General features: G+C 44.2%; 1 protein-coding gene across 3 annotated transcripts in view; it reads right to left on the reverse strand.

The window, feature by feature from the left end:
* Positions 1-2788, reverse strand: part of Oat (Ornithine aminotransferase precursor) — an 83874-nt gene extending 81086 nt beyond the window's left edge. The window contains exon 1 of one of the 3 annotated variants that reach the window (XM_084588356.1): positions 2651-2788. The gene's annotated coding sequence lies outside the window, so the exon portion shown is untranslated. The remainder of the gene's footprint in view (positions 1-2650) is intronic. The other 2 variants (XM_084589777.1, XM_084589056.1) reach the window with 2 other exon arrangements.
* Positions 2789-18168: the final 15380 nt, after the last annotated feature.

Raw genomic sequence — 18168 nt, forward strand, 5'->3', positions numbered from 1 at the left:
CCTTCTGATATTAGCTGCCCTCAGTGAGGTGCGAAAAGAGGCACTGAGCAAAGCAATTGTGCTCTACTGCCTGCTGCTTTTTTTTTTTTGTTTCGAATAGATATTGTGGCCGAGCGTGTCTTCGTGATCGGAATAGCGTAGCAGATGACGCTCCACACTAGTGCGCATTCGCGAACTCTCGCCGTGTTACACGCTTATCGCCGTTTTAATTGGCGCTGACCAGCCGTTTTATCGGCGCTCGCTCTATATTGTTAAAAATCAGGGCGGCTGTACACACGTCAGCTGTTCTGCATCTGGTACTAATTTCTTGCCGTAGAAAGCGAGCACTTGTGAAAGGCATCAAAGAAAACAGTTCCGAAGTGACACGCAGATATGTGAAGCAAGTGCTTCCAAGGTATATGTACTATGGTAGCGAAGGCTCCATAGACGCCCATACGTACAAAACATAGCGGCTCATGGGCTCCAGCGACCAATGAAAATTGGGGGGCCATGACGTCAAATGACGTCACGCATACGTTCACTTTGGCGCGAGTTCTAAACAAGTTAAAAAAAAAAAAAAACGCCGCGTTGCATTGACGAGCCTGCATCTTTTGAAGGTTGTTGCCTTGCAGTGCACGCCAACTTTTGCCATCTAAAAGAACTCGAGTTTCTGTTGTTTACGTCCTTACATATAAGCAGTTGCTCCAGCACAATGAAAGTGGTTGGCAAAGGTGGCGGCATAGAAAGGCAGCAACACTTCCAAATAGAGACCACGCATGTAAATTCATAATACAAATACTGCTGCAAGTCATGCAAGTACTTTGGCCATTTACTTTGTCCCTCAGCACAGTAAGGTGCGGTACAGAAACACTGGTGCAACGGGGCAGTCGTGCCCAGTTCGCCACAGAGTGTACCAAGTGAACAATTATGGTTTTCATATTCATGGTTTATTGCATCAGCCAATAAAATACAGCAACAAATCACCAAAATAAAAATTCATGTCGCAAGCAGCACAAACAGTAGCGCTGTTTAAGCGGGCTAATCATCTCAATGATCACAGCTGAGGCATGGAAAGGCTTGAAGTGCCTGCCACAAAACATCACCAGATAAGAAACATGCATGTACAGAAAACAGAGCTATAACAGCTGCAATTGAAATAAAAATGTCATGTATTAGTAGGTGCATCAAAACATACGTGGAGCATAGAGCACTGGGATTACTCTTCACATTTAAATTCTTCGGCAGAAAGTATACAGCAGTTTTCAAGGCAATTTCAAGGTTGCACCAGTTCAGACAGCTTTAGCATCAACAAACGTGCTTAACACAGGAGCATTAGAGCACACATTGAGTCTATGCGCAACCTCCAGATCTGCTCACCGGTGAAAGTCAGCCGGGAAGCGGTGTAATAAGACACAGACGGTTGAGTCCACGCTGTCGTAACGTGCCAGAGAGCATCGCTTCCTCACTTTGTGCGAGCTCACCTTGCCATAAAACTCTAAAATACAATACTGCAAAAAGACTTCGCACTGCTCGCACGACGAAACCAAAAAAACACGGCCGCAGGGGGATATTAAATCTCATCAAACGGCGACAGAGCAACAACCAGCAAGGACGTCGAAATCTTCACAAAAGGGACATTTTCAGACTTGCGAACTAAATTTATACGCTTTCACAGGCGCACCAAGGCCCGCACCACAGCAGACGACCAGCAGACAGCTGTTGTTGTTCTCCTCTAATTTGATGGCACATACCCACACAGGGGGATCGGCCAAGAATTGGGGAGCAGAGATATTAGATTTTGAGTTGTATAACTACATCGCGATAAGAAACCGTTTCGCGCTTCGTAAGCTTCGTTATCTCCGTTGCCTTGGTTACTTCTGGCAGCGCCTCTTGACCGATGCAACATCAAGGGGAAGGGGAAGGGGGGGGGGGGAGGGGGGGGGCAAGAGTGCTTCAAGATTTTTTTTTTTTTAATTAAGAATGCCTTTACAAAATACCTTACATCATTCACAGGCGAAGTTATCAAAATGTCTATTCTTTTTATGTTGAATGATACTTTTTAATTTGTAGTAGCATACTTTCTTAATCTGAGTGGTTGGCCTCCCGACCTGTGGCTATGCTGCGGTGCCGCTGAACCGCTTTTGGGCCCAGCCTTCGCCACCATTCTACTTCCGCCATGGTGCTTCTCCTGCTTCTCCCACACTGCAGTTTGACAAGCATGCTCTTTCATGACCACTCTAACATCGACCTGACATGCGTTGACTGGATCAGGATTTTCCTATTGATGATGAGGTAAATGAAAAGCATGCAGAGAAATGTACAGGTAAAAAAAGAAAATGCAAGCGAAACACGAAACGCTGAAGCAACTCCTAACCAAACGTTGCGCACTTCCTAAAACACTTTTTTTTTTTCACTAAATTTTTTCAGGGAGCGTATATAGCCCAAAAGAAAGCTACAACGCCAAATAATCTGCGTCATTGGCCAGTGACCGGGGTGTGCCTAAACCGAGGACGAGATCACGGCATGTTCGGGAGCAGCTGGAATGGAAATTAACAAGCGCTTCGTAACTGGCATGACAGCAAAGCAGCGATTGTGATGAGCAGAAAGGCGCTTCGTAACTGGCATGACAGCAAAGCAGCGATTGTGATGAGCAGAAAGGTGGAATACTCACGGTGCCTCCTTGAGTTACACGTGCCCTGCAGAGAGGCGTATCGGGGGACCTAACCTTCGTTACAGTTGGCTCCAGTGTTGCCAAATGTCGGTGAGCAAAAGTAGCTAGATGGCAGCGTGAAAGTAGCTAAAAAAATCTAGGCGGAGAATAGTGACACGCACCGTGGCATCAGTCAACGCTGCTGCCACGCACAAAATACGTCACCCTACGTCATCATAAACTCAGCAAAAGAAAAAAATGTGCGCAACAGCAAGTGAAACATTTATGATACTAATTTATAACTTAAAATTGTGGCTTAAAATAAGTTATTGTTCATTTTCTTAATAATTTTAACTTATGTAGGCATAGAGTTAATACAAAGTCTTTGTATTAACTCTATGTATGTAGGTATCGGCCATTATCGGCGGCGTTGGCGCGTTGGTCATGGCGTTGGTCGTGCACTTGTACTCATGGCTTATTTCCATGCCTATTTCAGTCGAAGCGTTTCGCGTACTCATATATCAAATCCTCCTCGCTAATCTCCTTGCTAATCTCTGAATTAGCAAGGAGGATTTGAGAAATCCGCGCTTGGTTGCTACAATCAAGCACGGAGTTTGGACGCGCTTGATTGTGACGTACAGTTGCAGACGAAGTTTTTCTCGTGTAGTGCAATTTCTAGCTTCGCTCTGGGCACGACCTACTGTATTATACAGTAGGTCGTGGCTCTGGGCTTCGGGTTCGGCTGTGCATTGTGCGCTTCATTCGACGCAAGGGAATTAGGCTCCCCGTGGGCTGCTTATCTCGTTGCTCTGCCGAAAGTATTCTGCCTTCAAATACGCAGTTGGTGCAGTGTTCTGTTCCATAGCTCTAAAGCTGTACATTATGGCACTGCATTTATTTACCTCCAAATTCCTTCTTGCGGTCAGCTAGGCTACGCGTTCACAGTTAATAATTCAGTGTTTAATGTATCTGATAGAAACAGGAAATACAGGCTGTATGGCCGGTTAATATCGCTTGTCAGAAAGAAACTGCAGGCAGCAACAGCTGGTGAATATTCGAGGTTGCTTTGGTTGCCTTTGGTACTTATATGAAACTATATATGTATGACCGCGAACTGGGTTTGCATTATGGCTCAGCAGTGTAAGTCAGAAAAAACGGTACATAATGCAAACTCCTGTTTTTGGAAGGTGCAGTTGTACTGAGTGTGCCCTGTATCTGAATTAACTCAGCAGTTTTCGTGGAGCCTCCCCGCCCATACTTCTATAGTTTCCATCTTTCAGAGATTTGTTCAATTCAGTGCAGTGGCATCGTCTTTTGACTTGTTATTATGTGAAAGTTGCGATATGGGCAGTATGGTGTGTTTTTCATCGAGACACTGGCCCAGTCAAGAAAAAAAATGATTTTCAATTGAGGTTTGCAGTTGCAAAATTTCTAAATATGCTTTTGGCACAGACTCGAAGCACCAGTTTGAATAAATTGAACATTCCAATTAGGCAGTTCAGCTAAGGCTTCCAGCTTTAATGCTTATTTTGCTGGCACTGACCTGAAATGGCAGCTCCAAGCGGGCGACAGGCAAGCATGCATTCATATGACACATAGACCATAGGAACACTATATATACCCGAAGAGTTGACACGATCTTTTCTTTGTTGGGGCTTAGCCTCGCACATTGGACCCTCCTCTTGCATTCAGTGGCAGATCTTCAGGAGTCAGAGTTACTTCGTTTAATCACAACTTATGTGGTTATAGAAATTATGCAAACTACACAGCAGTTTAAGTTGTAACATTTTTTTTATTGAATGTTCAACAGGGCCTTCCAATTGAATGTTCCGAAGTAAGTGCCAATCAGAAGTAGAGAAACCATTTGAGCTACCTGATTACATTCACAAGTCCAGCTGGCATGACTTAATCTATTTCATTCCTAATAGACACTTGGTGTCTTTTATCCTGGGGTAAATTGGCAGCACACTTGGCAAAGTTACTGTTCAAAAGCAATTAAATTACATTACCAATTACTTGCTAAGCCTTAAAAATATAATGAAATTGCTAAATACTGCTCCCAAAAAGTGATGACATTACAATTACTTCTGCAGAGCAAATTCCTTCTCATTATTTACTGCCTGGATTTCATCCGTATATAAACTAAGTAAAGCTTGTGAACAAAACCTCTCCAAACACTAGAGCACATTCTTTCATCTTCCTGCCAAATTCTATCCAGTGAGACTATTCCCTCCCCTTTTCCTACAGAACAGGCTATTAAGAATATAAGACAATGGCAACAAAAACAATCGTGGTCAAACACGCCGTGAACATTTCCGCCTGTCTCTTCCCCCAAACCCCTTGTTTGCCCGTGATGGCAAGTGTAACTAGGCGCCACTGTGCCTATAGCCAGTATGCAAACAGTGAGTGCTACTGCACACTTTCAACTAGTTTTGACCTTCTACCATTTTGCACCATCTGTCACTTCGATGGACCCTCAACGCCTTACATGTATACCTTCTGCTTAGAGAATGGTTGTGATCCGGAGACACAGGGCAGGTCTGAGTCCTTGAACATGTAGTTCTACTCAATTCTGTCTTTTTTTGCTTATCTATCACTGTGGGACAGGCTTGCTGCATGTCATTACTGTTTTCTTGGCATCGTACCGGGAGTACATAGTATGAAGTATAGAAACAGCAGTGAGTCACTTTAGTAAAAGTAATTTTGAAATGAATTAATTACTTTCAGTGCTTAAAGTCTGGCTCTATCAGAGAGACTCTAGAAATTTGAGCGCAATTGTCGAGGAGGAACTAAGAGGGTGAGAGAAAGGGCTGGCGGCCTTTGCACATGTTTCTATTTAAATGGGAGAAATTATATATACATATATATATATATATTAAGGAGGTTTTTGTGATCATTTTATGACATGCACCTGAAAAAGTGATCCCTGCACTCTGCCAGCATGATCGATGATCTGTGATGTAAAGCAGCTTATAGTGAAACAACAAAGTGTCAGCACTTGTAACATATGCAATATTTCTTTAAAGCACTTTATATAGAAAGTACAATCTTAATTGCACGTTAAATGTAAAATCAACTAAGTAAAAAATATATATGCTATAATTTTTACACTTCAAGTGAACGCAATGAAAATTAGCAAAAAATATTGTAAGAGCTACCAGCTTGGTTTGTCTGGTGACAAGTGCATCATCTGAATAATATTGCGTGAGCATATTGACAATTTGCTCAGCTAGTACCAAAACACAGTGCGAACCGACAAAACCGAAGAGATGGCATGTGGAAATACCTTAACTAGTTCCAGCCTCTGTGTAAAGGGGCTAACTTTTGTTTTCTTCATCACAGGTTTTAGAAAATTCTAATTCTTACTAAAATTAAGTAATAATTCTTACAAAAACTTGCTGCAAAATTTTCTAACAATCATAAGCATTCTCTGATTGCCACTGAAAAGAATAAAATTCGAGGACACTTTGGCGACTAAAGTGATGAAAGGCGAAAGCCTGAGTGCTGCATTCTGCTACGCGACTGTTGCGCGTGTAGCGATGAGTGCTGCTACAAGTAAAGCGAGTGACTACTCTTTCACATTCTGCAAGTGCATTTATTCAATGCATTCTGCTTGGCAGCGCAGTGACAAGATCGCGCTCCTTGTATCTTTGCAGTTGTTCTACATTTACTGTTGTGTGGTTGATTTTACCAGGTGTGTGGCATTAATTAGTAATTATGAATTAATTAGACATTAATGTGTAATTAGTAATGAAATAAATAATAAGTCATTTATTTGCAGTTAGCCATTAATTGATTAGTAAACAGTCATTGATTGCCATATGGCCATATAAGCCACGCATTCGCGCATACTGTGGTGGTGCTCTGTGATTGGTCAAGACCTCCATGACGTCATCCTGTCTTGACCGATCAGAGCTGCCGCAGAAGTGTGATACTTTGGCTGACGACAACGATGAGGCAATAAAGGCCTTTGCCAAACGAATGCACCTGCTTCATATTCGTGCAGTGCTGGACACCGGATATATTCAAGCACAGGGGGTCTCAGACCTCTCGTAAAAACTGATGAGGGTTCTCAGACACAATGACACCCCCCTGACTTTAAGTGATAATCTTTTCATGTATCTAAAATAATAATGTGGGCTATTGTGAATTGCACCTTTATTGTAATGCTAGTGTAGTGCATCTGGCAAGTATATTCCCACTGAAATCAGGGCTAGTAGCTGGTAATCGATATGCCTCCAAGAGCAAGTATATGATACCTTGCTTGTGACCATTGATGAGATAGAAACTTCAAAAAGGCTTGAAATTGAATCTAAGACAGCAGCAAAGGTAGGAAGAGAGCCTAGTGGATTAGTGAACCAGCAGGAGCTCAAAGGCAAGATATCCAACAGTTAGTTGTAAAGGAATGATCATTCCAGGAAAAGATATATGTAACAAGGGGACCCAGACAGCCAGGTGGGCTGGTGAAGTAGATAGCTTGTAGGATAAAGCAGTTTACACTGGAGAGGGTTAGTTGCAGAAAAACTATAGATGCCTTTATCCTAGCTGTATAGTGAATGCGATTACGCTAATGATATGTAACTTGAAACTTACATGCCCTGGAGAGGCATACTGTGTTGAACATTTTCATGCCTAAGAGAAACTGAGATACTATTTAATGTTTAAAACATCTGCATTGTACCCACATATATTTAACGAAGTGTCTAAAGGTACGTCCGACGTATCCATTCGATTCTCGTAAAGATACGGCGGACGTCGTTATACAGGCTCATGGCTATATGCACGTCGAACGCGGCCACATTCCGTTTGCTACGCGTAAATGAATCTTATCCTCTATGATATCAGCTAGCCGCGACTCTCGATTAGGTGCTACGAAGAGTGCATCCGTTCTACCATAGATCGCGGTCTTCACTTAGGGTTGTGTACGGCAAGCATCGCTGTCACGCATATAGCTGCAGGCGATACGTACTGCACCAGCTCCACCAGCTGGCATCGAGATACGCACATTCACGAGCAGCTTTCGCTTCGCACTAAACTATCACCTCGATCTGCCCGTAATGCGAGCGAGCTATTCCTAGCATTTACACTGTCTTAGGTCCTGCATCGACCTCCGAAGATCTAGCGCCGGCACAACACACACACACCTCGCCGTGCAGAACATTCGGCAGTCCAAAGTATGTATGTGAAATGGCATTATGCTCGTTCCTCACATGCAGACCGAGGAAACAGGATGTTTCTAGCTAAATTCTTCGTTTAAATTCTACCTCAGAGCCGTGGCAGAAGACATGCCGAATCTACTAGAGGCCTGCGCTGCTACTGCGGCGAACTGCACATCGACTCGTCGAGGCGAAGACCTACTGCACCGCACCGCAAGAGTGCACAACCGGAAAGCCGGAAGCGCGAGTGATCCGAATTCCTTGTGAACAGCAACGTTCTTTGGTATTTAGGGGAAGACTAGACTAAAGTGCTTAGCCTGTATCTTTTTCTTGTCGTTGAATTTTGCGTACATGTAGTTTAAACCCCCGCATGCTCGAGGTTAGCGTGACCCGACTGAACGGCGCGCGCAGCTTTGAAACGATCGGGTTCGATATGCATGCATCGCCGGACTTAGATACGCGGTAGAAAATGTGCGCTGCACATTTCGTTGCAGAAGCTGACTCTTGGAATTTTGTAGAGTGTGCCATGCAAGTGATCGTTGCTACAACCACACATCCATGTTCCAACGGCTGGCCTACCCCGAGGCGCATAAATGTTCAACCGTGGACGTATCAATGATCGAAGAGAGGACAGATTTTCACAATATTGGGCGCGAAATCGATAGCTACCAGTGCTCAGTGTTATTCTGCCTTGATCATGCGCAATTCAGTGTTTCAGGTGTGGTCAGTAGCTATAAGTTTGAACAGTTCGCCTGTCAAGTCAGCGGCGCCAGCGATGGACTGGCGGAGCGATTTTCCACGCTACACCGCTGTCTTGCTAGAAAGCCTACCTAGGCGGCGTTTGACATTCAGCTGCTTTTTGTGGGCCCCGTAATTAAAAGCAACGCCTTCAGATACGCGTTAAATGTTCAAAAATGTATTCTCTTCAACAGTTTCACTCCAGGCTGTCAAAGCAGGCGGACGTTGATAAAACATTTGAGCACTCCAGTCTTTAGAAATCGCCTTCAGTTTGTAAACTTATTGGAATAGGTCACTTTCCGATCGCTGGGACATAGACCCTCATGACAGCGCTGTCACGTGAATAAGGACCACACCAGATCGAAAGCTTGTCTCATATAACATAGCTAACCAAGGTATACCCTACAGCATTGTGTTGATTTTTATGGTGCATAAGCGACTAATGCTGCCATGCACCAAGAACAAGGTTTAATGTATTTATTTTGTGTGTAATGACTAAAATGTTCTTTAGGATTTAGCTTGTTTACGAACATTTTAGGACACCAAAAATGCAGGAAATTTGCACGTCTCTCCTAGGATCATGCTGGGATGGAAAGGGATCTGTTGCAAAATTGTACAAAATGTTTCCTCTTATTTTCTCGACTCTGGCGCACGTGTAAGATATGGTTTATTGTTAGTTCATCTCCACACTCCTTGCTTATTGGTTTGTCCTCTTTCATAAGTATGAAGCTGTGTGTGAGGTGTGGGTATGTGTTTTGTGAAGATGACCTAAAATGGCCTCAATGTTGTGTTTTTGATTACTGCATGATTTCCATTCCTTAATGACAGGTTTGACAAGTATAGTTTGTAGTTTATTTCAATGTTTCAAAAATCCTGCCATTTCACTCTCACTTTTCTTTGTACGAGCTTCTTGGTATCTTCATGCAGCATATTCACCCTCTGTAGTTTAGCATTGTGTCAAGGTAACCTGGTTATTTCTTTTCATCACCTTTCTAGACAACTGTCCCGATTTCATAAAGTGTAGGGTTTCTGACGACAGGAACTCCTTGGAAGTCGTAGAAATAAATGAGATCCACAATCATGAGCTATCTAGGGTATGCATATACATGTCCATCGCTCAGTAGAATGGTGTCAGTACGCTGTTGGAACAGGTCTTGTGGTAACAACAACCATTGTCTGAGGTGGTCCTTTAATGGGCTATGTAACTACAGGTACTGATAGAACTCTTGATCATGTTATGTGATGATGCGATCCTTGCATGCATATAGGTATACATTTCAGAATCTGCAGTGCACCACTTGACCATTTGCCACCAGTTTGTGTGAAAATGTATTTTTCATGCATGTTAGCCAGTATTTAACAGATGACCCCTGTGCACAAGCCAAAAGTGCCACGAGCCAAATGTCACGAGGCCACGCGACATGGCAGGAGCTGTTAAGTCAAGCTTACAAAGTTATATTTGAAATATGTTCTGGGACGTTCCAGCTCCAATTAAGAAAGGTTGAGGCTTACAGAGGTCTATGCCAGGTTGTCTATCACCTAACAGGGCAGCCTACGACCGTATTCTAATGAGTATATCTGAGATAACAGAGACATGAATTAAGGAATTAGTAATTATGTTTGTAGCAAAGGGTATGTAAATTAACGGGAATCCACAGTGGGATCTGCAGACAAGAACCATTAACACTGGCACACCATACCCTTACAGGTGGAGATTAGGAGTCTCCCTAATTTTTTTTCTGCTCAAAGCTTGTCATTTTCTTCGTTCTTCCAGATGAGGAAGATGTGAAAATGATAGCATCGAAAATTCCAGAGACCATCGTTAACAAGGATGCTGATCCCAACAGTGTAAAAAGGAATTTCAGAAAAGATGGGTGACTAGTAATGCTGGCAACAGTTGAAGCTAAGTGGAAAGGCATGAAATTGAAATGAAACATATGCAGATATGTTGCGAGACGACCAGTCTGTGGTGTGTGACATCTGTCTCCGTTAGTTTCATCAAGTGATTGGCCAAAGCAGATCGGGCTTGTGGTTTTGTGATAAGTGCAGTGTAGTAGCATAGATGTAACCTTGCCCATTAATAATTGGAGTGGAGTAAGTGCATTGTTTTGTTTTTGTAAGATGTTCATGGTTTCCATGCAAACATTATGAGAAATTTTTTCCTAGAGAATGTTTGCTGAAATGTGAATATAATGTGCAATAAAACTAGTGTTTTCTTGCTATTTACTTTTCCTTGTATACATTAGTTCTGTGAAGAAAACCACCGGCTAGAAGGAAATGTAATGGCATGCATTTTGATACTTGGCCCCGTTGTGCTGGCTCTTGGCTGCTGGCTGCTGAACCGAGTGTGCTTGGCTGCTGAACCGAAAGATGCAGATTTGGTTCCAGCCACAGCAGGGGCATTTCAATAGAGGCGAAACAATAGGCCGTCATGCACCGTGTGGTGTCAGTGCATGTAAAAGAACCCCAGGTGGTCAAAATTATACCGGAGCCCTCAACTATTGTGTTCCTCATAGCCGTAGTTATTTTGGGATGCTAAACCAGATATATATCACATCATACTCTGAGTAAGACGCTATTCATGGTCAGTTAATCATACACTAAATGATCAATTTTTTTCTGCATGGTACAGTAGCTCTTGTACAATTTTACTTTAGCCTTCATGAAGAATATCACACTGGCTCCACATGGCCTTCTGTTGACCCTTGATATGCGTCACAGTCACACACCCGAGTATGTATTTGTCTAAGGGCACCTATGTATGCAAGGAGGGGACCGTTACTTTCCATTTGTCAGAACTGAAATGCACGATCCACATCATTTCTGTAATTCAACTGCCTGCTATTTGAACTGTCCAGCATTGATGCAAGTTTCAAAGAACTGCAATTAGCAAATTAATCCAAGCAGGAAACCATGCCAAGAACTGCTTTGGTTTCATTTTTTACAACTGTTTGAGAACTAAAATTAGCCAAATGTTGCAAAACATAGATCAGAGGTTACAAAATCTAAAAAACAATGCAGCCTACCTGTGGCATGTAGGATTTCACATCCTAAAGTGACATATGTAGCTATGAAAAATACCGTAGTGAAGAGCTCCAGACTAATTTGACTGCCCGGGCTTTGTACTTTGCGTTGGCATCTTGCAGGAAACAGAAGCATTTGCATTTCACCTGCACCAAAGTGCGACTGCCATCACTGGAATTAAACATCACGACCTTGGGGCAAGTAGCTGAACGTGCCACTAAGATGTCGCAGCGTCTACGTACATGCTATACACGTCAACCTTTCTAGCATTAAAGCTGTCACATGCATGGCAGATATTCATGTTCAGCTTTGGACTGACAAGTTTAAAAGTGTACTATTTGTTTGTCTAGCATGAAAAACAAAGGAAACTAAGGAAAAACGAAAAAAAAAATGAACATTTTGAAAAAGCACGTCATTAACACATAAAGCATATTCGTTCCTTTATTAATGATGAAGTGGCCTTCAACAATAGTACAAAACCTGAACATTTAGGAAGGTGCTGTGCCAGGCAGCTATTTTACAGAAACCTGAACCATTTCACCTGTAGTAATGCGCATCCCGGCGGTGTGGGCTGGGCACTCCAACATGCGAAAACTGCATCATGTGCATTCCCATTTTCCGAGTTTTGAGCTCTGTAGTGCAGGCTAACAAATTGTCGATGACTTATTTTCGTCTGCTTGTTGCACAGCGCGTATAAATAAATTACCACTGCACCTAATAAACACTGACATGCACGTGCAACATCGCCGATCATAAACGGATACACTGATATGTCCGTCCGGACATCGGCGCACTCATCACAGCACTCTAGTAGGACGTAATCCGTACATCACAGCATCTCACGGTAAGCACAAACCACACCTCCAACAAACACGAATGACGCGATGCTTGGGCTAGAGACACGCCGGCGGCACCCAGCTTTTTCAGCGCCGCTTGTATATGTGTACTACGTAGAACTTGCAGCACCAAACCTCAATGCGAACAGAAAGCGATGCGTTACGTGACGCATCTCATCACAGATGGAAGTGACGAAACTTTGAAGAATCAAAACTACATAACGACCGTCGTAGACGTTAATCCACATGATAACGAGGACCAAATGAGCAGGCGTGCGGGCCGCGGGCTGGCCGTCAACACCGCGATTACTTGCGCTCTGGTTGTGCTTGCCACCCTGCCGCGGTCCAACTCACGTAAACCTCTCATCATGCCGATGTCATCACGTAGTATATCACCCATTCTAGGCACTATCCTTGCCACTGTACTATTCTTTGTAATTTCACATTTCACGCATGCAGTATGTAGTACATACTTCTTGTACCTCGCACGTACACGTACACCTTATAGGGGGTATTCACTAACCCGCCGTGCGCAGGGCATTACGGGTAATTGTGGGGCATTCGGCCATTTTTGTGTCCACCGAAAGAACAGGGCGAACGTATACGTACCAGGTGCTGTCGTTCGCGCGCGTGGTTCCGCAAGCAATGACATCCGCAGCTTTTGTTCGTTGAGCTGTCGTAGACAGCAATAGCCGTACACAGTGCAAGCAACGAAAGCTGAAGAGCAAAGTAGAGTTCTGGGCTAGTTGGTAATACATGATAAGTGGGAGGCTTAGCGCGGAACAGACAAGGACAAGAGAGGCACACAGGACGAGCGCTAACTTACAACTGAAAATTGGAAGGGAAAATGTACGAACTCGAGGAAAAGATTGGGAACCATAGATTAGGAACCGATAAGTGCGTAAGTGAAACGTCGGTTATTCTGTTGAAAAAGGAAGCATCGTTTTTAAATGCTGTGTAAGTTTTTTTGTATGCTTCCGGTATTTCTTCTCTATTTCTTCTGTTTTATCTGCCTTTGGGTGGCCCTAGATTATCTTGAATTATCTTTCCAGTCATGCAAATTCAGCGCTTTATAGAGCATGCGCACATATTTTTCCTCGAGTTCGTACATTATCCCTTCCAATTTTCAGTTGTAAGTTAGCGCTCGTCCTGTGTGCCTCTCTTGTCCTTGTCTGTTCTGCGCTAAGCCTCCCACTTATCATAAAGCTGAAGAGCTGCGCGAACGGCATCGGCTTTTTTAAGGTTCCGAAAGTGCGCACAAACCACTCCGCCTGAACGAACAACTCACTGAGATGCAAGGTCACGTATGGCTGGCGCGGCTCAACCGCGAAATCACGTAAAATGCGAAATCAGTGTCGAAAATGGGCTGGGCTGGAATCTTCCGGATGTTCCCTGGCAGCCAGTTGCTGCCACGATCCGGGCACGGCTGCTCTTCCCGCACTCGCAATCCATATTCCGGGTAAAAGAACAGCGCGGCAACGTGAACATGCATCACCATGCCTAGCCATGCGCATGCAGTGCGCCGACAGCACCTCCTCGTCGTGTTTTGCAGCAATTCAAGCCTTCGTAGGGCCAGATAAACTCTGTGTGTGGCGCACCGGCTTCTTTCGATCAGAAGCAGTGGAATGTTCGCATCGTCTGTGTCGTCTGTGAAGTAATATTCGGCGAAAAAACATAGGCGGGCAGAGTTGTTTTGCGGAAGGTTTGAAGAGGTTTATAAACTTATTCGTAAATAATAACTACCGAAACTTAGTTTAATCAAAACTGCACTGTATTTGAAGAGTTTTGTTGCAAAAAAATCACTTCGAGTCCACAACGCGACGAGGTGGCGCCACCGCGGCAATCGCTGTGGTTTCGTTTGCTCCGTTGCCGTCACAGATGATGCATACATCCGACTCCTTCTGAACGAATGAGGCGAGTACACCAAACAAGTTTGGTATAAAAAATACTGGCTACGAAATGTCATTTCTATTCTAAATTTGAGCTACAAGGACTTAGCAGTTTAGCTGGGATAAGCATTGTACGTCACGCATGTAATTGCGCAAAGCGCGAGTTCGTCTGCTTCAAACGCGGCTCATTAACAAGCCGCTTGTAACGTAGTTGTGTCCTTCGAGTGGTCTGTAGCCTTTCAGTCGGTCGTTCGCAGCACAACAAACTCATGGATGTCGCGCATGTTTATGCACGGTCACAGGTTGACGCTTACGGTGCAGTTGCGCATCGACTGCAAACGGGTCGGTGACACAGTTCTTTTTTTTTTTTTTGATGTACCGGTCTCTGACCACATCGTGCACACTTTGCAGATAATTCGAACTGTCGCCCACGATGTCGATTTAGTTTTCATTAAACCAGTGCTGGCATGAGGCGTAGTGACAGAGAAAACGAACTCACACCAGCAGACAAGCCGCTGACCGTACTAGTCGGAAGAGGACGCAAAGATGACGCCGGCTGCCTACTGACGTCAGCTTTGACGTCACGTGAATACTCCGTATACCAACTTCGATTTGGCTACATATGGCTACCATGGTGTTGCTACAACCACATCTGGGGATCTCGGATCCGTCCGGCTTTCCCGACGGATCCCAAGAGTCCCAAGGCCCATATCGGAGAAAAATGCGTTGGGTCCGTCGGAAGAACCCTACCGATCGGGTCCGTCCGCCGTACCTCTGAAAAATATTTCCCGGATCCGTCCGTCGTATCCCGAAGAAAAACGCACCGGGTCCGTCGGACGTATAAGACCATCGATCGGGTCCGTCCGACGTACCTTTAGCCACAGCCTTCTTTTTAATGATTAATGATATAGTTATATAAACTTGCTTTCGACGTTATATATGTTCTGTATGCTGATGATAAAAGCTTTTTCTTACTGATTCGTCCATATATAAGTAACCTATTAAAAAGAGGAAACATTGTCCTTCAGTCACGGTTAAGATCAAATGGACTTGTTAAAATTGTCAATAGACAAGATTGATTGATTGATTAAAACTTTAATTTCCACCGATTTAGGAGGCCCCCTACTCCCCGCTCCTGGCACGCAGGCCTGAGGAACGGGGGCTGGAACCTCCGCGACTAAGGACTGGCGAATATACATTGGTTATTCGCGGCCTCAGCCGCCAGGCGGACGGCTTTCTGCTGGTCAGCGGGGACGTCGCTTCGCAGCAGGGTTACCCAGGCTTCTCTACTTTTAATGTTGTCCCTAGCGCCCGGAGACTTAGGGCATTCCCAAATTATATGGTCGAGGGTCCCCCTCGCTTCGCAGGCTTTACATTTATCGTTTTTTCTCTCCTCTATCTGGGTGTGAAACAACCAGACAGGGTTCGGGAAATTTCCGGCTTGTAATCGCCGCCAGGCTATGGCCTCTTTATTATTTAAGCTAGGATCCGGTGGCGGCATCAGACGTCTTCCTAATCTATAATTTTCGATTATTTCTTTATAGGTTTGCAAACGTTCGTCCATCGCCTGGCAGTCGGGCGGCTCCGCGTTTGCCCGGAAGTAGAGGTAGAGATCTCGGGCTAAATCATGGGCCGCCTCGTTGCTGGGGACGGACGTGTGTGCTGGGACCCAAATTAGGGTGATTTTGCGATCAATTTTAGTTGCAGCTTTTAGAATTCGGGCGGCTTCTTGTGAGACCCTGCCTTTTCCGATATTCCAGAGAGCAGTTTTACTGTCGCTAAAGGTCAATCTAGCCTTCGTTCCGACGCAAGCGAGCGCTATTGCGACCTCTTCAGCCGTGTCTTTGTTTCTACTTCGGATGGTGGCGGAGACGACTGGTGCGCCGCTACCATCGAGCGTCAGTCCGTGACGTCAGTGGAGATGCGGTGGCGCTGGCGACAGCAGTGACTTTCGTGGTGTAGGCAAAAGAGCGAGCCGTCTGCATTGGATGCGCGGCGCTTGCCGTTTTTTCGGTCATAATTCCCAATATTTCTGCAAACTGTGGTGCGGTTTACTACGCCTCGAGGCACAAAAAATAAAATGGCACTTGTTTTAACATGTTTCTTGCGGTCGGATTAAGATGAGAGCTAAGGGCAGCGGCATTGAGCGCGACAAGTAGACTCTTCGGTGACGGATCGCCTTCGCGGTTAACGTGCGTTGCACTTCTGCACAGAAACTAGATCAGTTTTTTTGCAACCCTTAATTGTCATGATTGCTTTTCGGCTGCACGACGAATAGCGCAAGAACAAACGCCTGCAGATCGTGCCCGTTTTGATATACTATATCAAGTCAAGAAGTTCAGACGCGATATAATTCCGTGTGCATATAATGACCCCGCGGGGAAGCCGCACTGTGAGTTCCATTCACCTGCAGTACTGCCCGGGTATATGTTCACACAGAAAAAGACACAAAAGCTGCTGCGAAGGTAATGGCAATTACCTTGAGCGGTCACTCAGTGCGATATTGCCGAAATATGCACGCACTTGTATAGTAGCTTTTTTTCTGTTTTTACATTCGCGAGTTAACGATCTTCATCACCGGTTTTATAGTAAACATGTCCCGCAGCGTTATTTCTCATATTTTTTTAAATTTAGTTTTGGAGGTCATTATAAGATCGTGACGAACGAATTAAATATCCACGTACAACCTAGCTCTGGTCGAGTAGAATATTTAAGTATATAGGGTACATGGAGGTTAATGTCCCAAAGTGGAATCGGCTATGGGGTACAAAATCAGTAGAATAAGATGAAGCGCATTTGAATAAAAAATTTTCAAGTATATTAAAAAAGCTCAGCAGATCGCGCAAATTTCGATGCAAGCGATCGTGAAGGAACATATTGCATCTGCACTCATGCGTCTCTCCTATATAGCAAAGAGAACAAAATGAGAGCATTCTTACGGGCATGTACATATTAAGCTGTGAATGATCTTTTCTACGTCTGTAAGATGAGACAGACGTCAAACGTCTTTTTAATCGAGCAGGCGAAAACAAGTTAGCAGAGGCGAACATGTTACAAGAACTAAACGATTGAGTTCTTCTTATTACTATATGAAATTATATTACTTAAGTTGCTGGTAAAGGGAGCTAGAAATGTGATTTCTTTTCACTATATATATATAGTTGCCGATATATAGTGTGAAATTGCTTGAAGCAGCAGAAAGTCAGTCAAAAGAGATGGTCATTTAAAAAACACAATTCAGTCATTCATATTGTCGTCCTCCTTGCATGCGCCAGGAATAGGCCCGGGAGTTTAACAGTGTTCACTATTAGTCTCTCTTATACATTGCGCTTTCTCGTTTTTATTTAACCTAATCACTCACAGCAGTCGCCTACGTACCGTAGCTACGCGCTGTTGAGGCCATGGAGAAGGAAGCCAATGCAGCGCTCTTTGCCAGGTAATTCCAGCGGTAATTGGCTGATAACGTGCTGAAACACTCTCTAAGCATAAACCAAACTATTTGTACGCACAAGCGAAGCTTACGTTTCAGGATATTCGCACGCGCAAACTGGTTGCGAAGGCAGCGTCGCTTGGCGCAGTGTAGGTACAGTGGCTAGTGTAGGCACGCTGCGCTTTTGCCTACACCCCTTGTCGCTGCCGATCGCAGCGCCACCTTTGTTTACTAACATGACGCTTGTCAGAAATCTCTTTTGACTTTTAAACTTTAAAGTAACTTTATCAATGCCCATTTTATTTACCTTAAAAATTAATAACAGAATAGAAATTATCTACAGCTTTAAATCGTTGGGCATCATATTTTTGATGCACATACGGAAGGAACAGAACAGATTACATACATTGCAAAGAGAGTGCCACAGTCTGTTGGCGTCCTTTGCAGATGTCTCAGAATTTTCTCC

The sequence above is a fragment of the Amblyomma maculatum genome, chromosome 1 (genome assembly GCF_055883805.1).
Source record: "Amblyomma maculatum isolate TAMU_Amacu chromosome 1, ASM5588380v1, whole genome shotgun sequence".
Lineage (NCBI taxonomy): Eukaryota > Metazoa > Arthropoda > Arachnida > Ixodida > Ixodidae > Amblyomma > Amblyomma maculatum.